The 18,582-nt window shown below is 38.8% G+C and overlaps 1 non-coding gene across 1 annotated transcript; it reads left to right on the top strand.

Annotated features, from left to right (window-relative positions):
• The first annotated feature begins 18,474 nt into the window (after positions 1 to 18,474).
• Positions 18,475 to 18,582, top strand: LOC112780487 (small nucleolar RNA R71). The gene has a single exon (XR_003191320.1). It is a non-coding gene; the product is annotated as a small nucleolar RNA R71 (small nucleolar RNA).

Below are 18,582 nucleotides of genomic sequence, written 5' to 3'. Positions count from 1 at the left end.
AGGATGAAAATGAGGAATTGGTAGAGCAAGTGAAAGAGATCCTTGTACCAAGTGAGTCACCAGTCCAAGAAGTCCTTGATGAAAAAGATGCTCCAACTATCCAACAATACCCAAGTCTTAAGATCAAAGATGTGAAGGCAGTACATACAAGCAATCTAATCCCTGATCCAACAAGCAAGTTCACTCAAACCAATCACAAAAGAAAGCTTGCTGGAAAGAGGCACTCACAACAAGGGGCATTAACTGGCTCCTTTTTCCACTGGAGGTCATTTCTCTTAACAAACTGGAAGAAGAGGAAGAAATTTATGACCAAAATGTCAAGCTAATGACATTAAAAGAGTGCTTGTTGGGAGGCAACCCAACCAGAGGTAGTTTTCTTTTCCTAGTTATTTCAATAAAGGAGTAAGTCTCTGTATTGCAAGGAGCGAAGTTTGGTGTTACACACCAAAGTAATTCAGGGGTAATGTTGAATTCTAAGTTTGGTGTTCCACCAAAGATTTCATTAAAAGCACACTTCAACCCTCAATATTAATAGTCACTGACTCCAAACAATCAGGAAAACTACTTAACAATTATTTTTATTTCTAGTTTATAGTTGTTTTATTAATAAAAGCACGTGAGGTTCTCTGCATGTATTCAATCTGCTACATTAGGCAAGGAACTAAGTTTGGTGTTCACACACCAACTTAAGTCCAGAAAATCACAAGCATACATGCATGCTAACCATCTCTCAAGTGCTTGGGGGAGCAAGCAACTTCCAATAACTTTGTAGGAATTCAATCAATCGCTTGGAAGGAATACACACCATCAGCTAAGAAGAAAAAGAAGGACACAAAAGTCAAAGATGGTGATGACAGAGAGGAAGCAACTGGACTTCAAGAGGTTGTATTGTTGCTTAACTATTTCTACTTTGGAATGTTTAAATTGGAAGTCTGAATGTGCCCCTGTTGATAGTTATTCTTTAGTTTAAGTCATTAGAATTTTTTGTGTTTGTTTTCTTTAATTTTGTCATAAGTGTGATAGTCTAAGTTCCTAGGCTACTGCTTCCTTGCTTGAATTGTATGCTATGTCCTTGAGCTCAATAAAAGAAATTATGAGAAATTGTTGTGAGAGACAAGAGTGAAATCCAATGTGCAGAATTAAGTCCTAGTGTTGTGGTGGTATTTGTTAGCTAAGTTGGTTCATCAATAAGGTACAAGGCTAAGATATCTCTTGAATTATGAGCTTAAAGTGCATTCTACGAGACTTAAATGAATTAATAAGATCATAAAAAAAGAAAAAGAGAATGAAAAGAAAAGAGCACAAATTAAAGCTGGGCACCAATAGTTGAACCTTGAGGCATGTGTCTGTGGTGTTTTTATGCAAGGATCTGCTTGGATGAGTAAGTTCTTAGGAGTTCTTCATCACTTGACAACTTGGGTTAACTAACCCGAGATTGTCAACTGAAAGTCTACTATCAAGAGCAACCTTGTCACAAAATATTTAGCAACCCAAAGAGGTGCTGGACACCAAGGTCTAAGGAAGGGATAACAAACCATGTGCCTGTGGTGTGTATGGACTGAGGAGAGACTTGGGTAATTAAGTCCTTAGGGGTGTTTCAACACCTAGCACCTTGAACCAACTGGTTCGGAAGTGTTGGCTGAAAGCCTAACCTAAAGAGTTGCCTCAACACAGAACACTTAGCTACAAAAATCAATAAGCTCTAAAGAAGGAAAGAAAAAAAAAAAAAAAACAGAGAAGCTAAGGATAAAAAATAAGAGTTTCATAAAAGGCAATAGAGTGAGAGTTCAAGAGCATATGAGAGCCTAGAAAACAGCATGAACATGAACCTAAGTTGCCATGCATGAAACTCCATGATCCAAGGATTTTAGTTCTCTAAATAAGGACTTGTATCTCTTGTATTTTCATGATCTATCACTTGCTTAAGGACAAGCAATATTTAAGTTTGGTGTTGTGATGCCAGGGCATCTTGGCTAGTTTCACAAGCCATTTTTAGTTTGTTTTAGAGTAGTTTCATGCATTTCTTAGGCAATAAGTAAGTATTTGGATGAGAAATTCATGCTTGTCTTGATTCAATCAAACATTGTTAATTTTGTGCATTTTCATGAGATTTATGCAAAGAATTGTTTGATGCTATGAATGATGCATTATCTTATGATTAAGGCAATACTTTGATGCATTTTTGTTTGGTTGATGATAGGAAAGGCAAAGAAGCAATAAGAAGGCCATGAAAGGAAGCAAAGGGAAGCAACGTTAGAGCCAAAGTTGGTGCTCCAACGTTGCTCCTCACAGCTTGAAGGGGTCTACTTCAAACAAGAATAATTTGAGCTACAAAGCTCCAAATGAAGTGTATCCAAAAGCATTGAAAAGTAGAAATCCAGATCTTTCCACGCATATATGGCACTACATGGTGGACTCTAAAATTGAGGAAGAAAACTTCCCCGAAAAGTGCATAGATGAACATGGTACCAACCTGTAGTAAGGCTAGCTGACCTCTGCACCTTCGATAGAGTATAAATCGAGCTGTGGAGCTTCAAATGATGTAATTCCAACAGTATTGGAAAGTAGACATTTAGGGCTTTCCAAAAATATATAATAGTATAGGGTGGACAATACGTTTGAGCTTCTGAATCTGGCATTGTTACCAAAGTTGGTGAAAACATTGGTGTGCCAACGTTGCCTGCAACGTTGTCCACCAACGCCAGCGATCCTGTCCCCTTCAAAGGAGAATAACTTTAGTTGTAGATGACCAATTGAGATGATTCTAGTTGGGTTAGAAAGATGATATTTAGAGCTTTCCAACCATATATAATAGTCTATAATGGGCATGAAATTGGCAACGTTGACAAGAGGACAAAGTAACGTCCCAAGGCTTGATGTGCAACATTATGCAAAAAAAGGGTGTCAACATTGGAGGTAACGTTGCCAAACCAAAATTACCCCCAACGCTCATGATACAAAGTTCAGTTTTGGAATTTGAGAATTTAGCATCCACGCGCACGCGTAGGTGAAGCACACGCGTGGATGTGCCAACGTTGGAGGGAGCGTTTGTAGTCCAACGCTAAGGCCAACGTCCGCGATAAGCTTTCAAAAATTGGAGTTGGGAACTTTGCATCGACGCGTACGCGTCAATGACGCATACATGTGGACATACTTTTTAAGCCCAACCACGCGCACGCGTACAGCTCGCGCACACGTGGAATGGAAAATTTGACCATTCACGCGTACGCGTGGGCCACGCGTACGTGTGACTACGAGAACGTTGGCACTCCAACGTTGAGTCAAACATCGATGACAGCAACCAGAACCCATTTTTCAAAGGAACGTTTTGCTCAACGTTTGCCCAAAAATGTTGACTCCAACGTGGATACCAGAACTCTGCAATTGCGCAATCTCTCTTCTCTGCATCACTAAGAATCACTCCTAACTGCTTCAGCCAAGGCCCACATCTAAATACTTGATCCAATTGAAGATGAGAAGAAGGGTATAAATAGAAGGACTATTGAAGATTGAAGAGCTCTCGGGGAGGTCCTGAGGGGGGCTATGGGGGTTCAGAACTCTGACTCCAATTGTTCTGCATTTTTCCTTTAGTTTTCTTTTGTACTTTTTTTACTTTTCCTGCATTTTTCCTTTGTAATTTGAATTGAGCTATGAACAACTAAACCCCTTTCATTGGGTTAGGGAGCTCTATTGTGATTTAATGGATCAATAATAGTTTTCATCTTCTTCTTTTCTTTTTTCTCTTGATTTTTGTTAGAAAGCTTTCGATCTCAATTCTATTGGATAGCTGTCTTGACAGAGAAGCTACCCATAATTGGAATTCCTCTGATCCTTGAGAGAGGGATGAGGAATTCATGTTAGAATTGCTTTCTCACATTAGATTAGATTGGAGGTTGGATGGATATTGTGACATTTAATCCTACCAATACTTTGATCTATGAATTTGTGTGGTATAATCAGTGACCGAACTTAATCTCTTCCCATGAGCAATTAAATCAAGACATTGGGTAATTGTTCACGCTTAGAGAGATTGGTGAGCCAAGACATTGGGATCCAATCATCTAAGATTTCCAAGCAAAGTCAATGAATGCATTGATTGAGGAAGAGATGAGAATGATTTGATCCGGAGAGTTAAATATCTTCTGAAACCCAATGAATCCCTGATGAGCGGATAATTTATACGCTTTTTGGCATTGTTTTTACATAGTTTTTAGTATGATTTAGTTAGTTTTCAGTATATTTTTATTAGTTTTTAAATAAAAATCACATTTCTGGACTTTACTATGAGTTTGTGTGTTTTTCTGTGATTTCATATAATTTCTGGCTGAAATTGAGGGACTTGAGCAAAAATCAGATTCTGAGGTTAAAGAAGGACTGCAGATGCTGTTGGATTCTGACCTCCCAGCACGCAAAGTAGATTTTCTGGAGCTACAGAACTCCAAATGGTGCGCTCTCAATTGCGTTAGAAAGTAGACATCCAGGGCTTTTTAGCAATATATAATAGTCCATACTTTGTTCGAGTTTAGATGACATAAACTGGCGTTCAACGCCAGTTCCATGCTGCATTCTGGAGTTAAACGCCAGAAACAGGATGCAAAGTGGAGTTAAACGCCAGAAACAGGTTACAAACTGGCGTTCAACTCCAAGAGAAGCCTCTACACGTGTATAGCTCAATGCTCAGCCCAAGCACACACCAAGTGGGCCCTGAAAGTGGATTTCTGCATCATTTACTCATTTCTGTAAACCCTAGTAACTAGTTTAGCATAAATAGGACTTTTTACTATTGTATTTACATCTTTAGTTTCATCTTTAGATCACGTTTGGGGGCTGGCCATTCGGCCATGCCTGAACCTTCATCACTTATGAATTTTCAACGATAGAGTTTCTACACACCATAGATTAAGGTGTGGAGCTCTGTTGTTCCTCATGAATTAATACAAAGTACTATTGTTTTTCTATTCAATTAAAGCTTATTCCGATTCTAAGATATTCATTCACACCTCAATATGAATGTGATGATCGTGACAGTCATCATCATTCCCAACCCATGAACGCGTGCCTGACAACCACTTCCGTTCTACCTTAGATTGAATGAGTATCTCTGGGATTCCTTAATCAGAGTCTTCGTGGTATAAGTTAGAATCCATGGACGGCCATTCTTGAGATCCGAAAAGTCTAAACCTTGTCTGTGGTATTCCGAGTAGGATCTGGGAAGGGATGGCTGCGACGAGCTTCAAACTCGCGAGTGCTGGGCGTAGTGACAGACGCAAAAGGATCAATGGATCCTATTCCTGTATGATCGAGAACCGACAGATGATTAGCCATGCAGTGACAGAGCATTGGACTATTTTACTGAGAGGACAGGATGTAGCCATTGACAACGGTGATGCCTAACATACAGCTTGCCATAGAAAGGAGTATGAATGATTGGATGAAGATAATAGGAAAGCAGAGGTTCAGGAGGAACGAACGCATCTCTATACGCTTATCTGAAATTCTCACCAATGAATTACATAAGTATCACTATCTTTATTTTATATTTTATTTATCTTTTAATTATTAAATCTCTATAATCAATTGAATCTGCCTGACTGAGATTTACAAGGTGACCATAGCTTGCTTCAAGCCGACAATCTCTGTGGGATCGACCCTTACTCACGTAAGGTTTATTACTTGGACGACCCAGTGCACTTGCTGGTTAGTTGTGCGAAGTTGTGACAAAGAACTAAGATTATGAACGTGCATATTGAGTTTTTAGTGCCGTTACCAAGGAATAGAACCGTCACGATTTTTGCGCACCAATCCCCTACTCTGATCTTACCCATTCTGTTTACATGCTTCTCTTTAATTTCATGCTCAATTTCCCCATTCCCCTTTAATTTCTTGTAATTTAAGTTTCTGTTATTTACTTTCTTGCAATTTTAATTTCTGTTCCTTTAATTTTTTGCAATTTAAGTTTCTCGCCAGTTTACATTCTGCAACACCAATTCAATTCTGATTTCGCTCAACTAGAACAATTCTCCAATTAACATTGATCAACCAATCAATCCCTGTGGGATTCGACCTCACTCTATAGTGAGTTTTTACTTGAAGACAATCCGGTGCACTTGCCGGTAGAGAATTTGTTGAGAGGAAAATTTTCGTGCATCACCTATCCTCCATCCTTAATATGAATTTAGGTAAGTGCTTAACGTTTCGTATCTATATCCTTGATATCCCGCTTCTAACCATCTTATAGTGTATTGGTCTTTTTAGCTCAATCAACTAGCGTATTGCTTTGAACAACATTGTTTCTGAAGATGGTGAGGAAAAATGGGTGAGAAATAAAAGTTTTTCAGTAGTATATCTATTTGGTGTTATCGTATTCATCTCCAGCCACTCCGAGTTTTAAAATAAAGACAATAATAATGCAATGTTGTTCAATTACTATTTTCAAAAGTCTTTGTTATTGGATTGGTGTGACTTTTAGATGCTTCTTATTTACTTATATTATGACACATGTGACTCATAATGAATTGACTATAACCTTAAAACATATAGAATACAAACTCATGAACCTTGACTTGGTTTTCTCGTAGGTCATAAAGCAAGGTAAAATAAATAAGAGGAGAATAGTAACATTGGTGTAGATAAATCAAATAGAAAGGATCTTTGAATAAAATAAGGATAATAACCATAATCATAAATCAATCAGAAAGGACTTTTGGATAAAAGAAGGATCTTTGAATGAAATAAGAATAATAAACATAATCATAAATCAAAATGCTTCCAAGCATCTCTGTATGATGGATGCATCATGATTCCACTATCTCTCTTGTTGTTACTATGTCAGGTCATATGAGCGGCCGAACTCATCGATGCATATAATCATTTCAACCTAGGGATTAAGGGCAAGTAGTGCATCCGTTTTTTTGGAACACTCTTTAACCGTCGTTTACCAATCTGTTCTCTCTCGACTTGAAACCTCAGTGATCCACAAAATCTACATTTAATTAGGTCTACATCCCTATTTTAACACAACATACAACCATTCAAACAACAATCAATTTTTACCGAATTTAGATCCAATTTCGATACTAACTTCTTTGCTTCGTAGTGGCTCCGAGAGATGCCCATGGTCCTGACAGGTACCAGTTCATTGCCAAGGGTGGCCCACTTATCAAAAGACTCTTGGATATGACTTGACTCCAACTTAATATTCTTCATTCTAACACATGCAGACAACTTCGAATCAATGTACCCTTCGAACAAAGGTTTTATGGCAGATTCTAACATATGATAAAATCTCTTTGCCTCTAGGTTAGGCTATAGTTCAGCCTCTTCCATTTCTGTAACACCGATTGCATCAAACACCATCTCTTTGTATCTTTCTTGGTTACCCTCTCAGTTCAATTCTTCCATGTTTAGTTCTCTCACCACTTGAACCCTTGCCGATCGACCATCTGGCCTATTCAAATTCGATGCAGACTGGTTAATTCCCTGCTCGTCTACTTCTCCGTGTTCCGTCCACATCTAATACCCATCATTGAACCCATTAAGTTAGAGGTGAAGTATTATATCTGAAGGTCCTAACCACTTTGTTAGTCGACACTTATGACACAGACACCTAGATACCTCTTCAGACCTAAACGGTTCCATGTTGAAGACATGTGTAACATCCTAACTTTTTGAATCATGTTCATTATCCAATAATTAATTAATTAATTAAAATTGTGATGATTTAAGATTTAAATTCATAATAAAGAATTAAAAAATAATGCATTTAAAAAACTAACATATCTAAGTTAAAATTTTAAAATATGAAATACTAGCTGTAGTAAATTCCTAACCGAAAATAAACCACCTTTCAAGATATAGTCATAACTGATTCCATGCTTATTGGATTTAAATGATCTTTTGTTACATAAAAAGATAAGGAAACTAGCTTTATTCTTTATGTTCAGTGCAAAATCAAATTCAAATTAAATTAGGTAGATAAATCTATTACAAGTTCATAGTATAAAATCACACTCTAACCAATCAGCCTGATATACTAACAGTATTTCGTAAATATCTCAAGATGTGGTTATTCGATTGACTTTGTTCAAAGCTTATTTTAAAGCTATTACCTATAAATTTGTCTCTAGTATCTATTTCGGAATTCCAAATGTACAAAACATTATAGGGCTCGCAAAGTGACGATTCAAATTGAAAATTTCACTTAAACTCGAGTTAGATTCTCTCAACACAATTTATACATACCTAAGAGCTATTTGAGTCCTTTCTTTCTCATTCTATTCCCTCTGTTATACAAAACATTATAGGTAACCTATCTTATCTATCTTCTATTATCTCTATAAATTGTCATTCATATACCTTTTCCACTTCATTATAAGAAAAACCATTATCTCTTCTCTTTTCCTTACTCTCACTCTAAATTTTCTACTAAACTATTCATAAATTTCACTTATATATTGTTCGAGAAGATATCCTCTCTGAATTATGCAAACTATAGAATATGGAGATTTTCTTTCTATCCAGCCAAATATTCATACCTACATCAAAATATACACGATATCTAGCCATGGAACAAGTCTCTCTTCAGTAAAAAATTGTGTCTATTTGAATTGGAATATATATTGGAACTTCACTGAAGGTAGGAGTTTTATACTACCTTTTTATATGTCATATCTTAAATGTTTTTGAATATAGATATTAACATTGGATGTCATGATATAATATCTCTTTATTTCATACACATTATGCATTATAATAGCCATCTTATGTGCATTAAAGAACTGAGGGAATGATCTTTCGGTAAGGGAAAGTGACCCCCAAAGATAAGATAATTGAGATGACTCTTCAGTAAGGGAAGGTGATCGAATCGAGATGATCCTTCGGTAAGGGAAGGTGATTGGCAAACTTTTGGGATAAGAATCTTCGGTAAGAAAAGTGGACTCCAATCAATTTTATATAATAATATCTCTTTATTGCATATACATTAAGCATTATAATAACCATTTTATGTGCATTAAAGAACTGAGGGAATGATCCTTCGGTAAAGGAAGGTAACCCCAAAGACAAAATAGCAAAATGATCCTTCGATAAGGGAAGGTGATCGACAAAGTTATGTCTCTTTTTTTATTGGCATGACACTCTTCTTGTGTATGTCTTAAATAATTTTGGTTGTTAATTGAACTGAGAGAATGATCCTTTGGTAAGGAAAGGTGACTCCTAAAGACAAAATATTAGTATGATCCTTTGATAAAGAAATGTGATCGATCGAGATGATCCTTTGGTAAGGGAAGGTGATCGCCAAAATATTTGGGATAAGAACCTTCGGTAAAGGAAGGAGACTCCCACCTTTTTATACCAGTTTAAACTCAATACCTTCCATAAAAGCTACAAGAAAAAGTAATGAAAAGTACAAAAAAAAGTATGATTATGATTGTTCTTCTTTTTATCCTTTCTATTTGATTTATAATTATGTTTATTATTCTTATTTTATTCAAAGATCCTTTTTGTTTGATTTATGATGATTGATGAGTGGATAATTTATACGCTTTTTGGCATTATTTTTACATAGTTTTTAGTATGATTTAGTTAGTTTTTAGTATATTTTTATTAGTTTTTAAATAAAAATCACATTTCTGGACTTTACTATGAGTTTGTGTGTTTTTCTGTGATTTCAGGTAATTTCTGGCTGAAATTGAGGGACTTGAGCAAAAATCATATTCAGAGGTTGAAGAAGGACTGTAGATGCTGTTGGATTCTGACCTCCCTGCACTCAAAGTGGATTTTCTGGAGCTACAGGAGTCCAAATGGCGCGCTCTTAATTGCGTTGGAAAGTAGACATCCAGGGATTTCCAGCAATATATAATAGTCCATACTTTGCCCAAGTTTAGATAACGTAAACTGGCGTTCAACGCCAGCTCTCTGCCCTATTTTGGAGTTAAACGCCAGAAACAGGTTGCAAAGCAGAGTTAAACGCCAGAAACAGGTTACAAACTGGCGTTCAACTCCAAGGAAGACCTCTACACGTGAAAGCTTCAATGCTCAGCCCAAGCACACACCAAGTGGGCCCGGAAGTGAATTTCTGCATCATTTACTGATTTCTGTAACCCTAGTAACTAGTTTAGTATAAATAGGACTTTTTACTATTGTATTTACATCTTTGGATCATCATTGGGGATCTGGTCTTTGGATCTGATCTTTGGAATGTTTTTTCCTTAGACTTGGGGGCTGGCCATTCGGCCATGCTTGGACCTTCATCACTTATGTATTTCCAACGGTAGAGTTTTTGCACACCATAGATTAAGGTGTGGAGCTCTGCTGTTCCTCATGAAGTAATACAAAGTACTATTATTTTTCTATTCAATTCAAGCCTATTTCTTCTCTAAGACATTCATTCACACACAAGAACATGATGAATGTGATGATTATGTGACGCTCATCATCATTCTCACTTATGAACGCGTGCCTGACAAACACTTTCGTTCTACATGCAAACAAGCTTGAATGTGTATCTCTTAGCCTTCTGATCATGAGATCAGAGTCTTCGTGGTATAGGCTAGAATTATTGGCGGCCATTCTTGAGGTCCGGAAAGTCTAAACCTTGTCTGTGGTATTTCGAGTAGGATCTGGGAAGGGATGACTGTGACGAGCTTCAAACTCGCGAGTGCTAGGCGTAGTGACAGACGCAAAAGGATTACTAAATCCTATTCCAGTAGGATCAAAAACCGACAGATGATTAGCCGTGCGGTGACAGCGCATTTTTGACCATTTTCACTGAGAGGACGGGATGTAGCCATTGACAACGGTGATGCCCTACATAAAGCTTGCCATAGAAAGGAGTATGAAGGATTGGATGAAAGCAGTAGGAAAGCAGAGGTTCAGAAGGAACAAGAGCATCTCCATACGCTTATCTGAAATTCTCACCAATGAATTACATAAGTATCTCTATCTTTATTTTACGTTTTATTTATCTTTTAGTCATTAAAACTCTATAACCAACTGAATCTGCCTGACTGAGATTTACAAGGTGACCATAGCTTGCTTCAAGCCGACAATCTCTGTGGGATCGACCCTTACTCACGTAAGGTTTATTACTTGGACGACCTAGTGCACTTGCTGGTTAGTTGTGCGAAGTTGTGACAAAGTGTGTGAATTAGGTTCCGAGCACCAAGTTTTTGACGCCGTTGTTAAGGATCACAATTTCGTGCACCAATAATGTTTATTATTCTTGTTTCATTTAAAGATCCTTCTTTTATCCAAAAGTCCTTTCTGATTGATTTATGATTATGGTTATTGTTATTGTTCTGAGGGTTTGGTGCATGGAAATCGTGATTCACACTTTTCACATCTCCACACAACTAACCAGCAAGTGCACTGGGTCGTCCAAGTAATAAACCTTACGTGAGTAAGGGTCGATCCCACGGAGATTGTCAGCTTGAAGCAAGCTATGGTCATCCTTGTAAATATCAGTCAGGCGGATTCTAATGGTTATGAGGTTTTAATAATTAAAATATAAATAAAACATAAAATAAAATAAAGTTACTTATGTAATTCATTGGTGGGAATTTCAAATAAGCGTCTGGAGATGCTTTGTTGCTTCTGAATCTCTACTTTCCTATTGTCTTCTTCCAACCATGCGTTACTTCCTTCCATGGCAAGCTATAAGATCCTCTCAGTGAAAATGGTCCTCTACGGTTTCTGCACGGCTAATCAACTGTCGAATTTCTCGTCTCGGATGAAAAATTCCAGGTACAGCTACCTGGTGCGCAGAAATTGTGATTACACTTTGATTATGTAAAATTCATTGCTCTTTCTTTCCCTGGTAATGGCACCAAAAACATGATGCCAATACCATGGTTCACAACTTCGCACAACTAACCAGCAAGTGCACTGGGTCGTCCAAGTAATACCTTACGTGAGTAAGGGTCGAATCCCACGGAGATTGTTGGTATGAAGCAAGCTATGGTCACCTTGTAAATCTCAGTCAGGCAGATATAAAATAGTAATGGGGTTTTCGAAAATAATACTAAAAGAAGGATAGAAATACTTATGTAATTCATTGGGTAGAATTTCAGATAAGCGTGTAGAGATGCTTTCGTTCCTCTGAACCTCTGCTTTCCTGCTATCTTCATCCAATCAATCTTACTCCTTTCTATGGCTAGCTTTATGTAAGGATGTCACCGGTGCCAATGGCTACTTTTGATCTCTCTCGGGAAAATGATCCAAATGCTCTGTCACAGCACGGCTAATCGTCTGGAGGCATCACCTTTGTCGTTGGTTGCATCCTATTCCTCCCTGTGAAAATGGTCTGATGCGCTGTCATTGCATGGCTAATCATCTAGAGGTTCTCGATCATACTGGAATATGATTTACTATCCTTTTGCGTCTGTCACTACGCCCAGCACTCGCGAGTTTGAAGCTTGTCACAGTCATTCAATCCCAGAATCCTACTCGGAATACCACGAACAAGGTTTAGACTTTCCGGATTCTCATGAATGCCGCCATCAATCTAGCTTATACCACGAAGATCCCAATATCTCGAACTCGGTCCCCTGTATTAGTAATCTAAGAGATACTCGTTCAATCGAAGGTAGAACGAGAGTGGTTGTCAGGCACGCGTTCATAGGGAATGATGATGATTGTCACGTTCATCACATTCAGGTTGAAGTGCGAATGAATATCTTAGAAGTGGAATAAGTTGAATTGAATAGAAAATAGTAGTACTTTGCATTAATTCTTGAGGAACAGCAGAGCTCCACACCTTAATCCATGGAGTGTAGAGACTCTACCGTTGAAAATACATAAGTGAAGGTCCAGGCATGGCCGAGAGGCCAGCCCTCAAAACATGATCAATAGTCTTTTAAGATGAACAATGGATTAAAACTGAGACCAGAGATCTCTAATACAATAGTAAAAGGTCCTATTTATAATAAACTAGCTACTAGGGTTTACAGAAGTAAGTAATTGATGCATAAATCCACTTCCGGGGTCCACTTGGTGTGTGCTTGGGCTGAGCTTGAGTGTTGCACGTGTAGAGATCCTTCTTGGAGTTGAACGCCAGTTTTTGTGCCAGTTTGGACGTTGAACTCCACTTTGCAGCTTGTTTCTGGCGCTGGACGCCAGAATTGGGCAGAGAACTGGTGTTGAACGCCAGTTTGTGTCGTCTAAACTTGGGCAAAGTATGGACTATTATACATTGCTAAAAAGCTCTGGATGTCTACTTTCCAACGCAATTGGAAGCGCGCCATTTTGAGTTCTGTAGCTCCAGAAAATCCATTTTGAGTGCAGGGAGGTCAGAATCCAACAGCATCAGCAGTCCTTCTTCAACCTCTGAATCTGATTTTTGCTCAAGTCCCTCAATTTCAGCCAGAAAATACCTGAAATCACAGAAAAACACACAAACTCATAGTAAAGTCCAGAAATGTGAATTTAACATAAAAACTAATGAAAACATCCCTAAAAGTAACTAGATCCTACTAAAAACATACTAAAAACAATGTCAAAAAGCGTATAAATTATCCGCTCATCACAACACCAAACTTAAATTGTTGCTTGTCCCCAAGCAACTGAAAATCAAATAGGATAAAAATAAGAGAATATACTATAAATTCCAAACTATCAATGAAACATAGCTCCAATCAAATGAGCGGGACTTATAGCTTTTTTGCCTCTTGAATAGTTTTGGCATCTCACTTTATCCATTGAGGTTCAGAATGATTGGCATCTATAGGAACTCAGAGTTCAAATAGTGTTATTGATTCTCCTAGTTCAGTATGATGATTCTTGAACACATCTATTTTATGAGTCTTGGCCGTGGCTCTAAGCACTTTGTTTTCCAGTATTACCACCGGATACATAAATGCCACAGACACATAATTGGATGAACCTTTTCAGATTGTGACTCAGCTTTGCTAAAGTCCCCAATTAGAGGTGTCCAGAGTTCTTAAGCACACTCTTTTTTTGCTTTGGACCTTGACTTTAACCGCTCAGTCTCAAGTTTTCACTTGACACCTACACGCCACAAGCACATGGTTAGGGACAGCTTGGTTTAGTCGCTTAGGCCAGGATTTTATTCCTTTAGGCCCTCCTATCCACTGATGCTCAAAGCCTTGGGATCCTTTTTATTTATCCTTGCCTTTTGGTTTTAAGGGTTATTGGCTTTTTGCTCTTGCCTCTTGGTTTTAAGAGCTTTTGGCTTTTTCTGCTTGCTTTTTCTTTTTCTTTCTATTTTTTTTTCGCCTATATTTTTTTTTTCTGCAAGCTTTGTTCTTTGCTGCTTTTTCTTGCTTCAAGAATCATTTTTATGATTTTTCAGATTATCAAATAACATGTCTCCTTGTCATCATTCTTTCAAGAGCCAACATATTTAACATTCTTAAACAACAACTTCAAAAGACATATGCACTGTTCAAGCATTCATTCAGAAAACAAGAAGCATTGTCACCACATCAATATAATTAAGCTAAGTTCAAGGATAAATTCAAAACTCATGTACTTCTTGTTATTTTGAATTAAAACATTTTTCATTTAAGAGAGGTGATGGATTCATAGGACATTCATAACTTTAAGACATAGTTACTAACTACTAATGATCATGTAATGAAGACATAAACATAGATAAGCACTTTAACATAGAGAAAACGAAAAACAGAGAAAGTAAGAACAAGGAATGAGTCCACCTTAGTGATGGTGGCGTTTCCTTCTTCAGGAACCAATGATGTCCTTGAGCTCTTCTATGTCTCTTCCTTGTCTTTGTTGCTCCTCCCTCATTGCTTTTTGATCTTCTCTAATTTCATGAAGGATGATGGAGTGCTCTTGATGTTCCACCCTTAGTTGTCCCATATTGGAACTCAATTCTCCTAGGGAGGTGTTGATTTGCTCCCAAAAATTCTGTGGAGGCAAGTGCATCCCTTGATGTATCTCAGGGATTTCTTGATGATGAGCTTCTTCATGTGCCTGTTGAGATTCATGAATGTGCTCTCTTGTTTGCTCCATTCTTTTCTTAGTGATGGGCTTGTCCTCTTTAATGAGGATATCTCCCTCTATGTCAATCCCAGCCGAATTGCATAGGTGGCAAATGAGGTGAGGAAAGGCTAACCTTGCCATAGTGGAGGACTTGTCAGCCACCTTGTAGAGTTCTTGAGGTATAATCTCATGAACTTCCACCTCTTCTCCAATCATGATGCTATGGATCATGATGGCCCGGTCTATAGTAACTTCAGACCGGTTGCTAGTGGGGATGATGGAGCATTGGATGAATTCCAACCATCCTCTAGCCACAGGCTTGAGGTCCAATCTTCTTAGTTGAACCGGCTTGCCTTTGGAGTCAATCTTCCATTGAGATCCTTCCACACATATGTCCATAAGGACTTGGTCCAACCTTTGATCAAAGTTGACTCTCCTTGTGTAGGGGCGTGCGTTCTCTTCCATGTTTGGCAAGTTGAACGCCAACCTCACATTTTCCGGACTAAAATCTAAGTATTTCCCCCGAACCATTGTAACATAGTTCTTTGGATCCGGGTTCTTACTTTGATCATGGTTCTTGGTGATCCATGCATTGGCATAGAACTCTTGAACCATTAGGATGCCGACTTGTTGGATGGGATTTGTTAGAACTTTCCAACCTCTTCTTTGAATTTCATGTCGGATCTCCAGATACTCATTTCTTTTGAGTTTGAAAGGGACCTCGGGGATCACCTTCTTCTTGGCCACAACATCATAGAAGTGGTCTTGATGGGCTTTGGAGATGAACCTTTCCATCTCCCATGACTCAGAGGTGGAAGCTTTTGTCTTCCCTTTTCCTTTTCTAGAGGATTCTCCGGTCTTAGGTGCCATCAATGGTAATGGAAAAACAAAAAGATTATGCTTTTACCACACCAAACTTAGAATTTTGCTCGCCCTCGAGCAAGAGAAGAAAGAATAGATGAAGAAGAAGAAGAAATGGAGGAGAGGGAGAAGGGGTCGTGTTTCGGCCAAGAAGAGAAAAGAGGGTTGTGTTGTGTGAAAATGAAGAAGAATGGAGGGTTATATATAGGGATGGGAGGGGGGTGGAGGTTCGGCCATTTAGGGTGGGAAATTGATTTTGAATTTTGAAGGTAGGTGGAGTTTATGAGGTAGGTTTATGGGGAAGAGTGGATGGATGTGAGTGGTGAAGAGGTGATGGGGAAGAGAGATTGAGGTGATTGGTGAAGGGTTTTGGGGAAGAGTGTTTATGGGATTGTGTGAAAGAGGGGTGAGAAGAAGTGAGTGGAGGTAGGTGGGGATCCTGTGGGGTCCACAGATCCTGAGGTGTTCAAGGATTTACACCCTTGCACCAAACTGGGCATGCAAAATGCCCTTGCACACAACTCTGGGCGTTCAGCGCCAGGTTGGTGCCCATTTTGGGCGTTCAACACCCATTTGTTGCCCATTTCTGGCGTTGAACGCCAGAACCATGCTTGTTCTGGGCGTTCAGCGCCAGCTCCTCTCCAGGGTGCAATTCTGGCGTTCAGCGCCCAGATGATGCCCATTTTGGGCGTTCAGCGCCCAGATACTGCCCATTTTGGGCGTTCAGCGCCAGAACCATGCTCTGTTCTGGCGTTGAACGCCAGGCAGATGCTTCCTCCAGGGTGTGATTTTCTTCTGCTGTTTTTGATTCCGTTTTCAATTTTTATATTTATTTTGTGACTCCACATGATCATGAACCTTTAAAGACATATAACTAAGAAAAATATAGTTAGATAAATAACAATTGGGTTGCCTCCCAACAAGCACTTCTTTAATGTCAATAGCTTGACAGTGGGCTCTCATGGAGCCTCACAGATGTTCAGAGCTTTGTTGAGACTCTCCAACACCAAACTTAGAGTTTGGATATGGGAGTTCAACACCAAACTTAGAGTTTGGTTGTGGCCTCCTAACACCAAACTTAGAATTTGACTGTGGGGGCTTTGTTTGACTCTTCTTTGAGAGAAGCTTTTTCTGCTTCCTCTCCATAGATGCAGAGAGAGATCCTTGAGTTGTAAACACAAGGTTGTTCTTATTTAATTGAAGGATCAATTCTCCTTTGTCCACATCAATCACAGCTCTTGCTGTGGCTAGGAAAGGTCTTCCTAGGATGATGGATTCATCCTCTTCCTTTCCAGTGTCTAGGACTATGAAATCAGCAGGGATGTAAAGGCCTTCAACCTTTACTAACACATCCTCTACTTGTCTATAAGCCTGTTTTCTTGAATTGTCTGCCATCTCTAATGAGATTTTAGCAGCTTGCACCCCATAGATTCCCAGTTTCTCTATTACAGAGAGAGGCATGAGGTTTATCCCTAAACCAAGGTCACACAGAGCCTTAAAGATCATGGTGCCTATGGTACAAGGTATTATGAACTTTCCAGGATCCTATTTCTTCTAAGGCAATGTCAGTTGATCCAGATCACTTAGTTCATTGGTGAACAAGGGAGGTTCATCTTCCCAAGTCTCGATACCAAATAATTTGGCATTCAGCTTCATGATTGCACCAAGAAACTTGGCAGTTTGCTCTTCAGTAACATCCTCATTCTCTTCAGAAGAGGAATACTCATCAGAGCTCATAAATGGCATAAGGAGGTTCAATGGAATCTCTATGGTCTCTATATGAGTCTCAGATTCCTTTGGTTCCTCAGAGGGAAACTCCTTATTGATCACTGGACGTCCCAGGAGGTCTTTCCCCTTGGGATTCACGTCTTCTCCTTCCCTTACAGGTTCGGCCATGATGCTTATGTCAATGGCCTTGCACTCTCCTTTTGGATTCTCTTCTGTATTGCTTGGGAGAGTACTAGGAGGGATTTCAGTGATCCTTTTACTCAGCTGGCCCACTTGTGCTTCCAAATTTCTAATGGAAGACCTTGTTTCATTCATGAAACTCACAGTGGCCTTAGATAGATCAGAGACTAAGTTTGCTAAGCTAGATGGATTCTGCTCAGAATTCTCTGTTTGTTGCTAAGTGGATGATGGAAAAGGCTTGCTATTGCTAAACCTGTTTCTTCCACCATTATTAAAGCCTTGTTGAGGCCTTTGATCCTTCTATGAGAAATTTGGATGATTTTTCCATGATGAGTTATAGGTGTTTCCATATGGTTCACCCATGTAATTTACCTCTGCTATTGTAGGGTTCTCAGGATCATAAGCTCCTTCTTCATAAGAAGCCTCTTGAGTACTGTTGGATGCAGCTTGCATTCCATTCAGACTCTGAGAAATCATCTTGACTTGCTGAGTCAATATTTTGTTCTGAGCCAATATGGCATTCAGAGTATCAATTTCAAGAACTCCCTTCTTCATAGGCGTCCCATTACTCACAGGATTCCTCTCAGAAGTGTACATGAACTGGTTATTAGCAACCATGTCAATGAGTTCTTGAGCTTCTGCAGGCGTTTTCTTTAGGTGAATGGATCCACCTGCAGAAGTATCCAATGACATCTTTGAAAACTCAGACAGACTATCATAGAATATATCCAGGATGGTCCATTCTGAAAGCATGTCAGAAAGACACTTTTTGGTTAGTCCTTTGTATCTCTCCCAAGCTTCATAGAGGGATTCACCTTCTTTCTGTCTGAATGTTTGAACATCCACTCTAAGCTT

This window comes from Arachis hypogaea, chromosome 19 (genome assembly GCF_003086295.3).
Source record: "Arachis hypogaea cultivar Tifrunner chromosome 19, arahy.Tifrunner.gnm2.J5K5, whole genome shotgun sequence".
Taxonomy (NCBI): Eukaryota; Viridiplantae; Streptophyta; class Magnoliopsida; order Fabales; family Fabaceae; genus Arachis; species Arachis hypogaea.
Note: the sequence above shows the minus strand (reverse complement) of the source record. Positions and strands in the feature narration are given on the sequence as shown.